Genomic DNA, 14,965 nt, shown 5'->3' on the forward strand with positions numbered 1-14,965 from the left:
CTATTGGTGGACTAGGGGAAGGGCATGATGGGCAAGAGGGAGGAAGGAGGGAAGAGGGAGAGAGGCTGGGACTGGGAGGAGATGAGGCAGGGTGCTAAACTGGGATACAAAGTGAATAAATTGTAATTAATAATAATATTGATGATGACGATGATGATAATAATCTTACAGGCATCCCTAAAAGGGCGACATGTAAGAGAATATGGATGATGACTAAACTTAACTGGAGAATCTAAGATTTTGGAGATATGAAATGTCTACAGGAAGAGACAACCAGTGGAAAAGAAAGGACACATGGGCCTTACAAGCAAGTGCATAGGAATAGGACTATCCTATGGAGCTGGTGCACATAGCTCTATGCAACACAACCCCTACTAATTTGCGAAACTTAACGTTATCTGTTTTGACTGTTGCTCCTGCTTCCATTGTCTATCACCCCATTTCTTCTCTTGAATGGGAACATTACTCTGTACTGTTACATTTTAAGAGGACCAAACTTTCTTTTTGATTGTTCAAAAGCCAATTGCTCTGAGGTGACTATGAATCTGAGGAAAGTCTTCTGACTTAAACTTTTTTTTTTTTTTTTTACAATTTTTATAATTTATTTAATTTTATGTACATTCATGTAAAGGTTTCAGATTCCTTGTACTAGGCATTACAGACAATTGTGAGCTGCCATAACCCAGGTCCTTTGGAAGAGCAGACAGTGCTCTTAACCAGTGAGCCATCTCCTCAGCCCTGCCTTAAACTTTTAACACTGTTGCCTTTGACAATTCTTGAGGATAGCCTTAATTCATTTTGGGTCAAGAAACAATTAAATGAGCCTTTGGGGACCAAGAGCATAATGGTTGGGTCTACTATGAAATGTCCTTAGAGCAGATGATGCTATTTGAGGAGGTTCTGGAAACTGTTGGAGTAGGACATAGCATAGGTAGTAAGTGACCATGAGCATTGCTTTGAAAGTTTCACCTAGAACTTCATCCCATTCCCTACTCTCTGCTCTCAGTCTGGGAATACAATGATCTTCTCTACCACATGCCGCACTACCATAGGGCTTTGAGGAACACCTAATCTCAGTTTTGGGGTAATTCTCAACAGTATTTGAGTTGACTCTAATACTGAAAACTTTATAAACTGATAATAAGAAATTTTCTCTAAAGTATTTCTTTATTCTTTCTAAAAAATATGTCAAAATTAGAAACAAAAAGCAAATATGAGCTTGTAGTTTAGAGATATAAATCCATAAATAACATATATAACTTTAGGTTGGTTCCTTGATCCAAAAGAAGTGCTCTAAATTGTGACAAACTGAAGATAAATTTCATCAGACAAGGGTAATGTATCAAAATTAAAAAATTTGTTTGAATTACATATGATCAGGAAATATAATACCTTGAACAAATTTTAAGGAAAACGGTTATAAGTCAAAGCAGTTTATCTCAGTTGATTCATAAAAAATGTAACAATAATTTGTTAATATAGGTGAGGGCATATGGGTTCCCAGTGTATTATATTTTTAAGCTTTCACATGTAATAATTTTAAAATATAGTAAGTGAGTTTAAACAAACTTCTGTCAGGCGTTAAAATATTTTCTTTTGAGTTCTTGGTCAAGAAGTCTCTAAAGCCTACCACCCCCTAAACAGTACAGGTTATTGATATTGCTCTTAATTATCTACTACAAATAGAGCAGATGACAGTATTGCTAAGCACATCATATAATTAAGTCTTAGGACATTGATTATCAACAGGAAGTTGAACTAGAAGTTTCCTCCCTAGATAGAAAATGCTACACGTGCTTCCTGGGGAGAAAATTATCCACTGTCTCATCTGACTATGAATTCTGTGACATACAATAATGACTCATAGTGCCCACTGGTTCAACAGTAACATGGATGTGAGAGCGATAACCAATCAACTTCTTTTTAGATTTGAGGCTTTCTCCACAGGAAGAAATGCGTGGCTGGTACTATAGGCATTTTCAAATGTTCCTGGCTGGGGAGATCATAGGTACTACTAGGGATCCACAACTTTTGATTTGTTTCATGGGCATTTATTCCAGCTTTATTTTTCTGTTTCTATCCATAGATTAGTGCTGGCCTCTGTCTCCCTCAAAGAAACTTCTTATTGCAGCTGCAGTGATTAATGTGCAAATTCTCACCTCGTCCTTGAGAAGATATTTATACTATTACCCCATTTCTGCTGAGTTAATCTTTTTTTCCTTATAATCTGTGACTGTCATGTCCTTCTTACCTGACTTGTAAACTGGCTTAGCAGAGAAACTGAGGATTGCACCTCTTCTTGGTAAACTAAATGTTCACAGTCACACTGTAGGTCTTCGAGTATTTGATTGCAACTCACATTGTCGATCTGTAGGCTACAGATGCTCTTCTTTTTCTTTGTCATGAAGAGGAGCAAAGAAAACTAGAAGTAGGAAACAGACACGGAGATGTGAACAGAGACATTGTGGTAATTTGACAAGGAACAGCAGAGGGATAAGTGAAAGATGACTAAAAGAATAGAGAGCAACAAAAGTAGCAAATGCATATATGAAAGAAATATATTTTTAAATTTATATTCATCAGATCTTATTGAGTGACTGGTGTATTTATTTATTTTGACAGAAACATTACCATATTGACAACCATTCCATTTATAGGTCTGAGATACTTCTCCTAGTCTCAAAAATTAATTAATAATGCATGTTACCCTTTGATAAGTTGCTTAAAGACCCAGGTATTAAAATGTTGATGAATGTGAGTACAAAGAGAAAAAAAATACTATATAGTTTATATTAACCTAATACCAGTGACGGTTGCATGGCATGCCTTATAAGCAATTGTATAATGCTCTCTAAAAATGTACTCGATCCTAGCTGGAATTGATAGAAAAAGAGAACGTATCCTGTTTATTCCCAGGCACCTTCTTCGCATTGCTATGTCAAGCTAAGAGAGCTATTTACAGCCAATAAAGAGTTTTAGGAAATTTTTAGGAGACGAGTTTAAGCTTCACTGATCTTTACTCTTCCTTACCCTCCCACATGTACGGAAACTTTATATACATATTAAGCTTAATGTTTTATCAAATGCTTTGAATCTTACTTATTTAAATGGTCCAGTGACATTAGTGATATTAAGTGTGGAAATCAACGGCCATCATAAAAATCCTCTGCAACAAGTGAACTATGGCAATCAAGTTTCCAAATTCTTTTAAGCATAAAATGTAACGTTACACTATTTTAACCTATGTGAGGCAGTTAGCCTTTCCTTTTCTTTTATAATAGTGAGATAGTGACAAAATGGTTCAGTTAATTTTCCAAGTGAAACACACATTTAACATCCTTGATGAAAAGCAGCTCCATTAAACTAATGGCTTTTCTCCTGCTTTAAAATGTCTTGGTTTCTTACAATGAACTTCTAAAAATATCTTTATGCTCCTAAGTTGCTATACATTAAGGATCATTTCATTTACTTATCCACAGAAAAATATACATATAAACCATACTTTATTTAAAACATTTTGCTGTATTATGAAACATGGTTAAATAAGAAATATTTTATGATTTAATTTCAAAAGATTATATTTAGATATTAATCTCTTAACATGTATAAAATGTTATATTGCCAGTATTTATTCAAAACTAAGAACAAATTAATAAATGAGCTTAAATATGAACACCATTGAAACATTGATTTCCCCCATGCAAATACTGAAATAGGAGTCTGTATAACGGTAAGCAAAATCACCAATCTGGCTCTCAATGAGATTTGAATTCTTTAAAGTAACATCGTTACATATTGTAGCCATATGTAGTCTTTTCTTACTTCAAACTGTTCTTTACATTTCTGTATGTCTTTTCAAGAAACTGATCACTTTGGTAAGAAAACACTGAATATAACAATCTGACATCAATGGCCTGGCCATATGCTCAGAGAGAAGCCATATGTTTTTTTTTTTTTTTTTTTCCCCCTAATGGACATTACAGTTCAGAGTACAAACAACTAGGCAAGGTCATTCTGAAACCATCATAAAATGACAAAAAACAATCTACCTGTACAAGATTCAAAATGAATGCAAACTTATCCTCAGGGAATTAGAATATTTTTTTTTTTTGTAGTTTAAAAGTGATTACTTTGTTCTTGCTTTAACTTGGTAAGATTTCCTTTAAACACCTGATCATGAAATTGCCCCCACTTTCTGACATCATTCAGTCTTCTCTAGATCCTCAATACTCCTTAACCAATACCTAATTCTATTATAATCACAACTACAAAAATCCATTTAGGTTATGACCATTCCTGATGGAGAGTATATTACAGTCATTGCATTAACACACCTAGCTTGAGGACAGGAGGTGTATGCCTTGGGATTGTGGCTGGAAAATACTCATATCTCTTCAGGAATCTTCTTTCATCTGAAAGAAGCTGCATGCTGATTTGAGCTGACATTGTGAAACCCTGTATACACTGGTTTCCTCTAACCAGACAGGTAATATGGGCCTACTTTTTACATGAAACCTCCTTTCCACATCAGCCTCTTTCATTCCCCAAATGTTCCATGCACCATATTAATAAAACTAATTAACAATTAGACTCTAGAAGAGAAAATTAGGAGTGTGTGAAGTAAAAGGCTGAATAAGAAAACAAATTTGTGAGGTATTCTTATCAAAGTAGGATATTTGGTCTGAGTGCACCCAACTTTGTCATTTCCTCTGTATTGTAATCTCAGGAGAGTCAAGTCAGAGAATGGTACAAAGCTTATCTTTTTCTTACATAACAATCTCACAAGCTAAGTTTTCATGTGGAAAGTAATATCATCCTGTAAGACATAGAATATGAATTCTAGACTCCAGGCCAATTAAATCTATGGCCTGGAGCCGAGTTCTAGGGATTAGTATCTTTAATGTCAAAAGCTAATTCAATGTGCAGTCAACATGAGTAGCGAATGATAAAGGAAAACAAGAAGATAATAAGAGCATTCATTTTCTGGTTTCTTTTGGCAGTGGAGTAGAAAAGGATGTGTTCTGAAAGAGTTAGAGGACCTCAAACACCTTGACATATTATATTTCAAAGGTGAAATATGATCAATTAGATTTTATTAATCTTAGTTCAAGAATAGACTGCCCATTGTGCATTCCTTTAAAATGAAGTAGTGATTTAGAATTGGATTATTAAATTTAAAGAAGAGAGACTTTCCTCAAAAAAATGACACTATTGTCCCTGACAATAACACATATAAGTTCATGTTGGTGGTCCACTTCCTTATACAGCCTGTATTTAAACAGTGATGTTCTGAAGAGACTCATTGTTATAAAATAAAATTAAACACAAGCACATGTATTGTTTCCAGTGCTTTGGAAACTGAGACAGGAGGACATTTTTGAGTTTGAAATAAGAATACACAGCAAGTTCCTGTGTCTGAAAATACCAAAATATATCAAATATGAAATGAATTGTTTCTACAATAAGTTTATTGTATTGAAATAAACATTTACAGCAAATATAATAGAGTAAAAGTCAGAAACAACAATTTCACAAAACAAGCTAAAGAGTTTTTCCTAACAGTGAAAAATGTTAAGAATTTAAAAAATTTTGCTATTATAGAGTGACTCAGACACTATTAGCTAAATTTCCCTGTTTATAGGAATCAGAGACTTCACTAAGAAGGAACAGGCATTTTGATCTCCTGCCTCCTTGTAGCATAGCGTTCAAGACACAAAGGATATTGATGCAATGGCTTGTTTACCATCTGGTAAACTGCTGTTAAATATTTGCACCAAGATCTTAATACTCCTTTGTGAATTATCAGGAAAATAATCACATAACTTTTTATATCTAATATGAAATATTTACTACCAAAATGGAAGCTTCTATCATGGAAAACTTCAAAACATTTGTTGATTATGCCAATAATACATAAGTAAATGAATAAAATATAGTGTGCTGCTGCAATTCTATTGACCCTTTAGGCTTACTCCAAGATCAAACAATGATAGTGCTGCTATTGTTATATTCAGTTACAGGTACCTGGTAATTGGGAAAATAATAACAGAGATAGGATGTATTAAGAGGTGGCGAGAGATGAATTTTAGGAGTGCCACAGCAATATTATTGATTTGACTGAAATGGTTTGATATTTGTCTAAAAATTAAAACTATCTATCTAATATGCTAATATCCCAAAAGAAATAAATTCTCAAAATTTAATAGTACCTGTGTGGTAACAAAATGCAAACAAATTCTCTCTACAATATTAGAAGTAAACAAGTCAGACCTGAATTTGTTTCTAATAGTGTTGTACTTGGAGGTATAATTTAATGATCATCATTACTGTGATCATTATGATTACCAGTGTGTACAGCTACCAGTAAAACTAAGGTCTCCTATGGCTATCCATTTGCTTTACCACCTTGCTGGGAGCTGCTTGTTCTTCAGGCTGCTTTGTTATTGAGCTCTCAGCGAAAAACATGTTTTCACCCTGGCCTTCACCTGGAGACAGGGATAGGCAGGATGTTTTGCACAGACAGGTGGTTGAGTTACACAATTTTGACTTCTTCATAAACCCCTTCATTGTACTGAGGTGCTTTGCTCTGAATAAACCAGTGCGACAGTTTCTACTGGCAGCCCTCTCAAACTGATCCCATGTGTAGTGTCTGTGCATGTGTGTGTTTCTTCTGATCTTCACTCCCCATTCAAGAACTGTTCTGCTGGTGGGCTCTGGCACCACTTATGTTTACAAATATGATTTTGCTAGATCATAGCTATGACTCTTAGTTTATGTAAGAGTCATAAATATATACTAAATATAGTTACAGTTATATATATATACATCTTACAAAAATGTAAGATGGTTGAAATAGAGAACTTCATGACCTACAAGAATAATACTTAACAGAAATAATTATCAAATCCTAGTATGGTGATATGAAAATAAAGTCTGGTATTCTGACTTTCTTAAGATTTTTGGTGGTTACTTTAAAATAAATATGTTCCTCTTTCATAGCATCCTAAGTATTATCTATAAGCTGTATAGCCTGATTTTGCACTGAACCCTGTATTTGAGTTATTTGTAATATAATTCCTAACAAATTTTAAAACATATTTAGAAGTTAAAGTACAAACACTGATTTAAAAATCACAAATTCCTTAATCATCATTGCAATCACCCCACTGAGAGCTGTTAATTTAGTCAAAATGGCCATATCTCACTACTAAAAAAAGTCTATATATGTCATCAATCACAAATTTAAAAAAATAAATTGTCAAATAACATTTTATTATTTTATTTTTCAAAAATGATTATTTAGGATTTTCAACTGTTTTAATTAAGTAATGAGATAATTTACCTTGCTCTACTTGGTAGCTCACAAAAAGTGAATCACATGGTTCTTAATAGTAGTATTACCTATTAACTCTTTACATTATTTATTTTAAAAAATCATCAAATCAATTATAAACTACAAGTTATAATGTTAGCATTTATACTTTTCTTTTTCTGCCTATCCTAGGATGGGAAGAGATACACCTGTTATTTGTTCAACTCTTTAGATAGGGCCACATTTATATGCTGGCCTGATTAAGCTGACAGAAGTTAATGGCACAGGTCTATTCAGACCTTCCTTTCCATTGGGCCCACTTTCTGTGGCTTTCCTTGCTGACAAGGGAACAACATTTGGCAATGGCATAGTAAATAGCAAGACTTTAGCATTGCCAGGGGACTGTGTGAGTGTTTAATGAGCCATTTCATTTGGTTAATGTCTTACTCTTTGCTAGGGGATGTTCAGTCAGTGGGCAAATTACAACTATAAAGTCTAAGACTGCCACATACATCTCTGGAAAGGAGGCTGGGATTTTCTCTTTGTAGTCTTATTTTGGAAAGCATTTCTCTTGCCAGTTTTTAGGAGACAATCCTATCGGAATGGCAAACGTTGTCTTATTTAATGGGTTCTTTGAGTATTACTAGTACTAAAACACTTTTGTTTTGCATCTTTCTCCTGGACAGCACTTGTTGTACCTTTTTCTCCTTGGCAACAATGTGAGCTGTTTGTGGATTTCATATGTAAACTGAGGGAAAAGAAGCATACAATTGTGTGCCTGCAATAACAATTATAATTCGGTGAGGTAAAACTAAATAAATATGTCAGAATTTGAAAAACCATGAGCCAGTGGAAAAAGGAGAGTTAACTTACCAAATTCAACAACTGACTCCCTCATACGTCAACACAAGTCATCTCCAACGTACACAAGGCAGCAGTCAGCAGCTCTGTTGTCTCTTGTCTTTCTCATCAACCACAGAGCTTAAGAGGTACATTGTTGTCTAGAGGCATGATGGCACAACGAAAGTAATGCACTTCAGTATCAGACTCCCTATACTTCTGCTGTTTTATAATTACTACTAATGAAATCTCAGATAAACCTAATCTCGTTTGTCTTTTGTTAGTGTGAATAGAAACCAGTTTGTAATACTTTAATAAATACAGAAAAATAGTGATTTTTAACACTAATGTTTTAATGTATTAGAATATAAAATCCAATGATTAGATTATTGATAATCAACAGTAAAAGTGCAATGTTGTTTAATAAAGCAAAGTATGAACCAATGAATGAGATTGCATATAATACATATATAAGTAAGTATATATATATATATATATATATATATGCATGCTTGTTGATTATGTACACATATATAAATGTATAGTTTTTGTAAGATGTATATATATATAACTGTAACTATATTTAGTATATATTTATATATTGCTCATTTTTGACAGTTTCACACACACACACACACACACACACACATTGCATATGATGATTGTCACATCCCATCCTGTCTTATCTCCCTCCTACTCTCTTTCTCCCTTATTCCCTGCAAGCCATATTTTTAAAAAATCAATTAATTCATTTATTTTAAATGGCGTAGGTCTGTAGAATTTACACAGTAAGTTATAATATCTTGATGAATGTACACTGTACAATGATGTGCTCAGGATATTTAGATAATTAAAGCTCTTAAACATTTGCCTTTTTGTAGTAAGAACATACAAATTATTTTTCCTAAGTCAGGTGTATTTCCTTGATTCTGTAATTTCAGCACTTAGAAGGCCAAACTGTAATTATCTGTTAGTATATAAGAGAACTTGAATATTTACACTTTTAAGACTATTGTCTTCTTTTCATTAACATTGAACATGAATGCCAAGTCTTTCTATACTATATATGTATCTAAGTATATTAGTAATAATAAAGATAATTTTCCCTATGAAATTCCAATTGGCTTTCATTTATATTTTCTATGTCATTGTTATTGCATAAAATACAGGATAAGGTATGTGGAGACTGCCAGAAGACTTTACATGACATATTTTCATTTGAATTACACCTACATGGTTTCATTCCTCAATCTTATTCACCACTTGGATTGAGATTGTATTGAAGAAACAACTTTTTTTCATTTGAATTACATTTATATGGTTTCATTCCTCAATCTTTTTTACCATTTAGATTGAGATTGTATGAAAGAAACAACTTTCTATTCTTAATTATTTCAGGTATTATTCTATAATCATACATTGCATTATATATATAATATATATGTATTCCATTACATTATATATATCACACATTGCATTATATATGTATATATATAATGCACTGCAATACATATATATTATATATAATGCAATGTGTGATTATATATATGAGGTAACAAAATGTGATATATATATATATGATATAACAAAAAAGAACTGACAAGAAGAAACATAAAGAAAGGAAGGTTCATTTTTAAATTTTTAGATGTTTAGATATGGAAGCAGGAGCATGAAGTGGCTGGTCAGATTTTATCTGGACTTAAGAATCAGATAGGGGACTGGGGAGGGAAGGGGGTCTTGGCTGCAAAACTCAAGGAATGCACCCTGAGACTTACAATGGGATCTAACTTTCAAAGAGTCTACCACATTACAGAGCAGTATTACCCCCTGTGAACCAAATGTTTTTAAATTCCTTATTATTATTACTATTTAAAATGTATTCATCTTTTATCCCAGTTGTAGCCCCCTCCTTTATCTTCTCCTAGGTCCACCCTCCCACTCTCTCCTTCCCATATCCCTCTTCCCTAGTCCAAGCCAATGGGTGACTTTTCACAGTCAAACAACAAAAGACACTAATTTTAATAGTGATTTTTAAAGTTTTTGTTAAGAGCATTTTTAATTATACTGTCAATTTAATCTTTCATCAATCAATATATAAAATATTTTAAATATTTTAAAAATATTTGAGTTTGTTCTTCAAATTGTTTCAATGTTTTTTAATAATCAGCAAATATATTCTACATTGATGAAATTTTTAATGTGACAATATATAATCAGTTTTAATTAAAGTTCCTTACTTGATCAACAAAATTCAGCCTGGGTCAGATTTTCTTGCAGCAACTTTGCCTTTGCATGTTCTTTGCAGTTCCACTATTGTTTGCTAATTGTTCAGAATATCAGCCAGACCATAAAACTGAGAATTATTGAATAAATATTCATGCATTTTTAGTGGATTTTATTCATAATCAATATAAAGTGACCCCTTAAAGTTTTCTCTTTTTAATACAGTTATATAAAATCATAACTAATATTTATTGTTTTGGTTTTAAATTCTATACTTTTCTAATGCATTGCATTTAACCTAAATCATATTATTACAAGTAATTGTGCCTCCTGGATTAAACAAAAACTAAAACTTAGTAGCTCTAAAAAATTAAAATTTTATTTTTTTGCTATATAAATCCAAAATACATTAGTTTTACTGTTGGATAGTACTCACATCAGAGACCCATATATTCAAGCATTTTCCATCTTTGGCCTTTATTTTGCTCACCATGTAGCTGTCCAGCTTCCCCTGGAGAGAGCATTGCCATAATCAGATGATCAAAGGAATGACACTGAAATCTGAGAAATCTGAGAAAATTTTTCTAGCTATGCATATAATAAGGGAATTTTAGCGAATCCTTCATGACTGGTGTAGAGGAATTTTTAATTAACTAATTTATTTATCATTATTTATTACAATTTATTCACTTTGTGTCCGGTTGTAGCCCCAACCCCACCTGTCTCATCGTAGTCCCATCCATCCTCCCTCTTCTCCCTTTATTCCTCCCCCCTACTCCACTGATAGGGGAGGAACCATCTCTCCTTCTATCTGACCCTAGCCTATTGGGTCTCATCAGGGCTGGCCGCATCATCTTCCTTTGTGCCCTGGCAAGGATGCACCTCCCCCCACCCTAGGGAGATAACCCGATAGCCTGGCACTGAGTTCCTGTCAGAGACAGCCCCTTCCCCCAATACTAGAGAACCCACTTGAAAAGTGAGCAGCCTATGGGCTTCCTCTGAACAGGGGTTCTAGGTCCTCTTCAGGCAAGGTCCTTGCTTAGAGTATCCATTTCTGCAGGGCCCCCTGATCCCAGGTTTTTTTGGCTCTGTTGTTCTGCTTGTGAAGTTCTGGTCCCCTCCACGAGTTTCTATCTCCCACTTCTTCCATAAGATTCCCTGCACTCTGCCCAACGTTTGGCTGTGAGTCTTAGCATTCCCTTTGATACCCTGAGGGGTAAAGTCTTTCAGAGGCCCCCTGTCTAAGGCTCCAGTCCTGTTCCTTGTCTTCTACTTCTGATGTCTATCCTGTTTGCTGTTCTGAGTGAGGTTTTAGCCTCTTCCCTAGGGTCCTCTTTGTTGTTTAGCTTCCTTAGGACTATAGATTTTAGTGTGTATATACTATATGTCTAATATCCACTTATAAGTGAGCATATACTGTGTGTGTCTTTCTGCTTCCGGGTTACCTCACTAAGGATGATCATTTCTAGTTCCCACCATTTGCCAAAAAATTTCATGATTTCCTTGTTTTTATTTGCTGAGTAGTATTCTATTGTGTAAATGTATCACAATTTATGTATCCATTCTTCAGTCTAGGAACATGTAGGTTATGTCCAGATTCTGACTATTATGAATAAACCTGCTATGGGAAAAAATCTACACCAACCCTACATCTGACAGAGGACTAATATCCAGAATATATGAATAACTTAAGAAGTTAAACACTGTACTTACCTTGACTGCTGACAGTATGCCTTCCAAACTGGATAATCAGGACACTGGGAAGTTGACTTCCCAATTTTGCAGAGATAAGATATCCAGTCCTTCAAATTTTCTGCTTCACAGATGAGTTTGTCAGATATCCTGGGTCTGAAGGCTGAAGATTGGATGCACCAATGATACAGAGGAATCTTGATTGACTGACCAGACAGCTAGCAGTCTCTGTCATTTTTCTAGTTTTGGAAACTGATTGCAAGTTGTTTATCATCTAAGAAAACGTTTTCTATTGATAAATGCAAGTTATGATAAGAAGGTGGTTTAGGTATAGAACTTTGGAATAGCCAGGTTAAGAAAGATACTGGAGTATGCCCACTCAGCAACAATTGAAAAAATGGTGAAAAAAAGAGGCCATGAATTTTAAGGAGAGTTGAGAGTGGTGTATGGGAGTATTTTATAAGGCATTCAAGTAATATATACAGGAAAAATCTGTCAAATGCCAAAAGCATATGAAATCATTTAAGCCTCCCAAAACACTGACATCCAGGACCTCTGTCAACACATGAGAAAATGGTAATGCTATGGAAAATTAAAGAAAAACTTTAAAAATGTTTAAATATGACATAAATTCAGCATCCGTGTATGAGGAATAATTGAACATTTAATTGAAACTTGCCAGTTGTGAATAACCAATTGTTCTGTGTCTGGATGTGAGATCCACTCCACGGTACGTGTCAGAGAAACCATGCGTGGCGTGGTGAGTTTGGCTAACCACACAGTGCTGGGCATGTGTCAGGGCCTGGTGTGTGTGGGTCATAACGCTGCATAACCGAGTCAACATATCATCAAACTGCCTTCTAAATATTTATCTAACATCAACTTTGGAGAATAAAAAGGTATTATAAGCAAATCCTATGATCAGTCGTATACTAAGGAAACCGGTAATTTCTTGCAAAAGAAAAATTTATAAAGACCTCTAAACAAGATTACTTTCCTCTAAACAAGCCATTTACTCTAAACGGTTATACATTTTAAAACTAGAAGAAATGGTCATTGATAAAAAATTTATAAAAATTAAATACTTAGGAAAAGAAGATGTAATAGCTTTTCTACCGCAGTCATTTGTGAATTGTCCTGCATTTATTAAAATAAAATAAAGCATACTTCAAAATCTCTTGTAAAACATAGAAGAAAATTACCTTATAAAGCTTGTTGTAGTACACATTGTCATAATATCAGAGAAAGACAAAGACATCACAACAAAAGAAATCCCTGTGAAACCAATATTTCTTATGATCATAGATGAATAAATCATCAACACAATACTGTCAGATCAAATTCAAATCCTAATAAAATGACTGCACAGCTCCCGATTGGAATTTATCTCAGAAATGCAATCTTGTTTCTGCATACAAAAATGCTAATTAACTTAATATGCCATTTTAATAAAGGATAAATACTGCAGAATTGTCTCAGTTGATAAAGAAAAGGGATTAGACAAAAATAAAAGGTTTTCATGGTCAAAACAGCCATCAAACAAGCAATAAAATAGAACTTTTTCTGTCTGTGATAAAAACACACATATGCCCTATACTGGGGGAAGACTGCAAACATTCCTCTATTAGCAGGGTTGAAGCAACGACATCAATGTTTAAAATTTTTCTTCCTTTCCCTCTTCCTTTGGTTGACCTCTGAAGGGGAAGTCCAAATCGGAGCATGTAGCTGTATATTTCTCATAGGGCTGCAGGAACAGCCAGGGTTTTTCAAGACAACTGTTGATGTGTTAGTGCAGAAGAAAATGTAGCAAACTCCATTGCAAAAAGATTCATCATCTATAGAGAATTCTCCCAGAATCAGTGGTAAGAAATAAAATTTTTCCGGAACGAAAACACACTGATGTTTGCAAGTAGCCTACTAAAAATATCAGGTCATAGGTGAACTGATAATTACTTTAGACCATGGATGTTGGCACACAGTCAGGACAATGGGTTGATAAAACTCAAGTAGAAAGCCCACAGAAGGTTTAGGATCTGCTCACTACTTGGGAAATGAGGCTTTGAATAATTAGAAAGTAGATGAGAAATTCTTGTTTGTTTATTTTTCTTTACTCTTTTTTTTATTTATTGTAATTTGTTTTGTTTTCTTCATGTTTTCTCTGTGTAGCCCTGGCTGTCCTAGAACTCACTTTGTAGATCAGGCTATACTTAAACTCAGAGATGTACTTGCCACAGCCTGTTGAGTGCTGGCATTGAAGGTGTGCAGCACCATTATGTGGCTACTTCTCTTCCTCCTTTTTAAATAAAGATTTTCCATGTAAGTTTGGCTGGCCTTGTACTCACTACGTAGCCCTAGCTGACACAATTTCTGGTAATCTTTCTAGCTACACCTCCAGAGTGCTAAGATTATAGGTTTGCACGATCATATCCAACAAAACAACAGCAATAACCATATAAACTATATAAAATCTAGGTCATTCTTTTTTTTTTGCAGTGTCTCTCTTATAGCTCTCTATTAACAAAGCTTAATAATGATTTGTAGTACAAGATATCACAGATGATAACGCTTTAAGGAGTACTACTGAACTAGAAATAGGCAAATTGACATGAGGCAGAAAAAGACAATCATAATTCTTTGAAATACATAGCTCTTTAAAGCAGGAAAGACACGATAAAGTTCTTAAATATATGAAAAAATAAACTCCTGTGGAACACTAGGTAGAGCATTCATCTTCTGTACTCTTCTGAATAGTATACAGCTTTACTTATTTTCATGAGTGCAAACATTGCAGAAGCCTTCAGTATCCCTTCATTCTCAGTTAGGAGTTTGGAGTCATTGATACCACTGCAAAAGAAGCTACCCAGCCCACAGCAGCCAGAGGCAGAAGCGATAATGGAC

Source organism: Meriones unguiculatus, chromosome 21 (assembly GCF_030254825.1).
Source record: "Meriones unguiculatus strain TT.TT164.6M chromosome 21, Bangor_MerUng_6.1, whole genome shotgun sequence".
In the NCBI taxonomy this organism is placed as follows: domain Eukaryota; kingdom Metazoa; phylum Chordata; class Mammalia; order Rodentia; family Muridae; genus Meriones; species Meriones unguiculatus.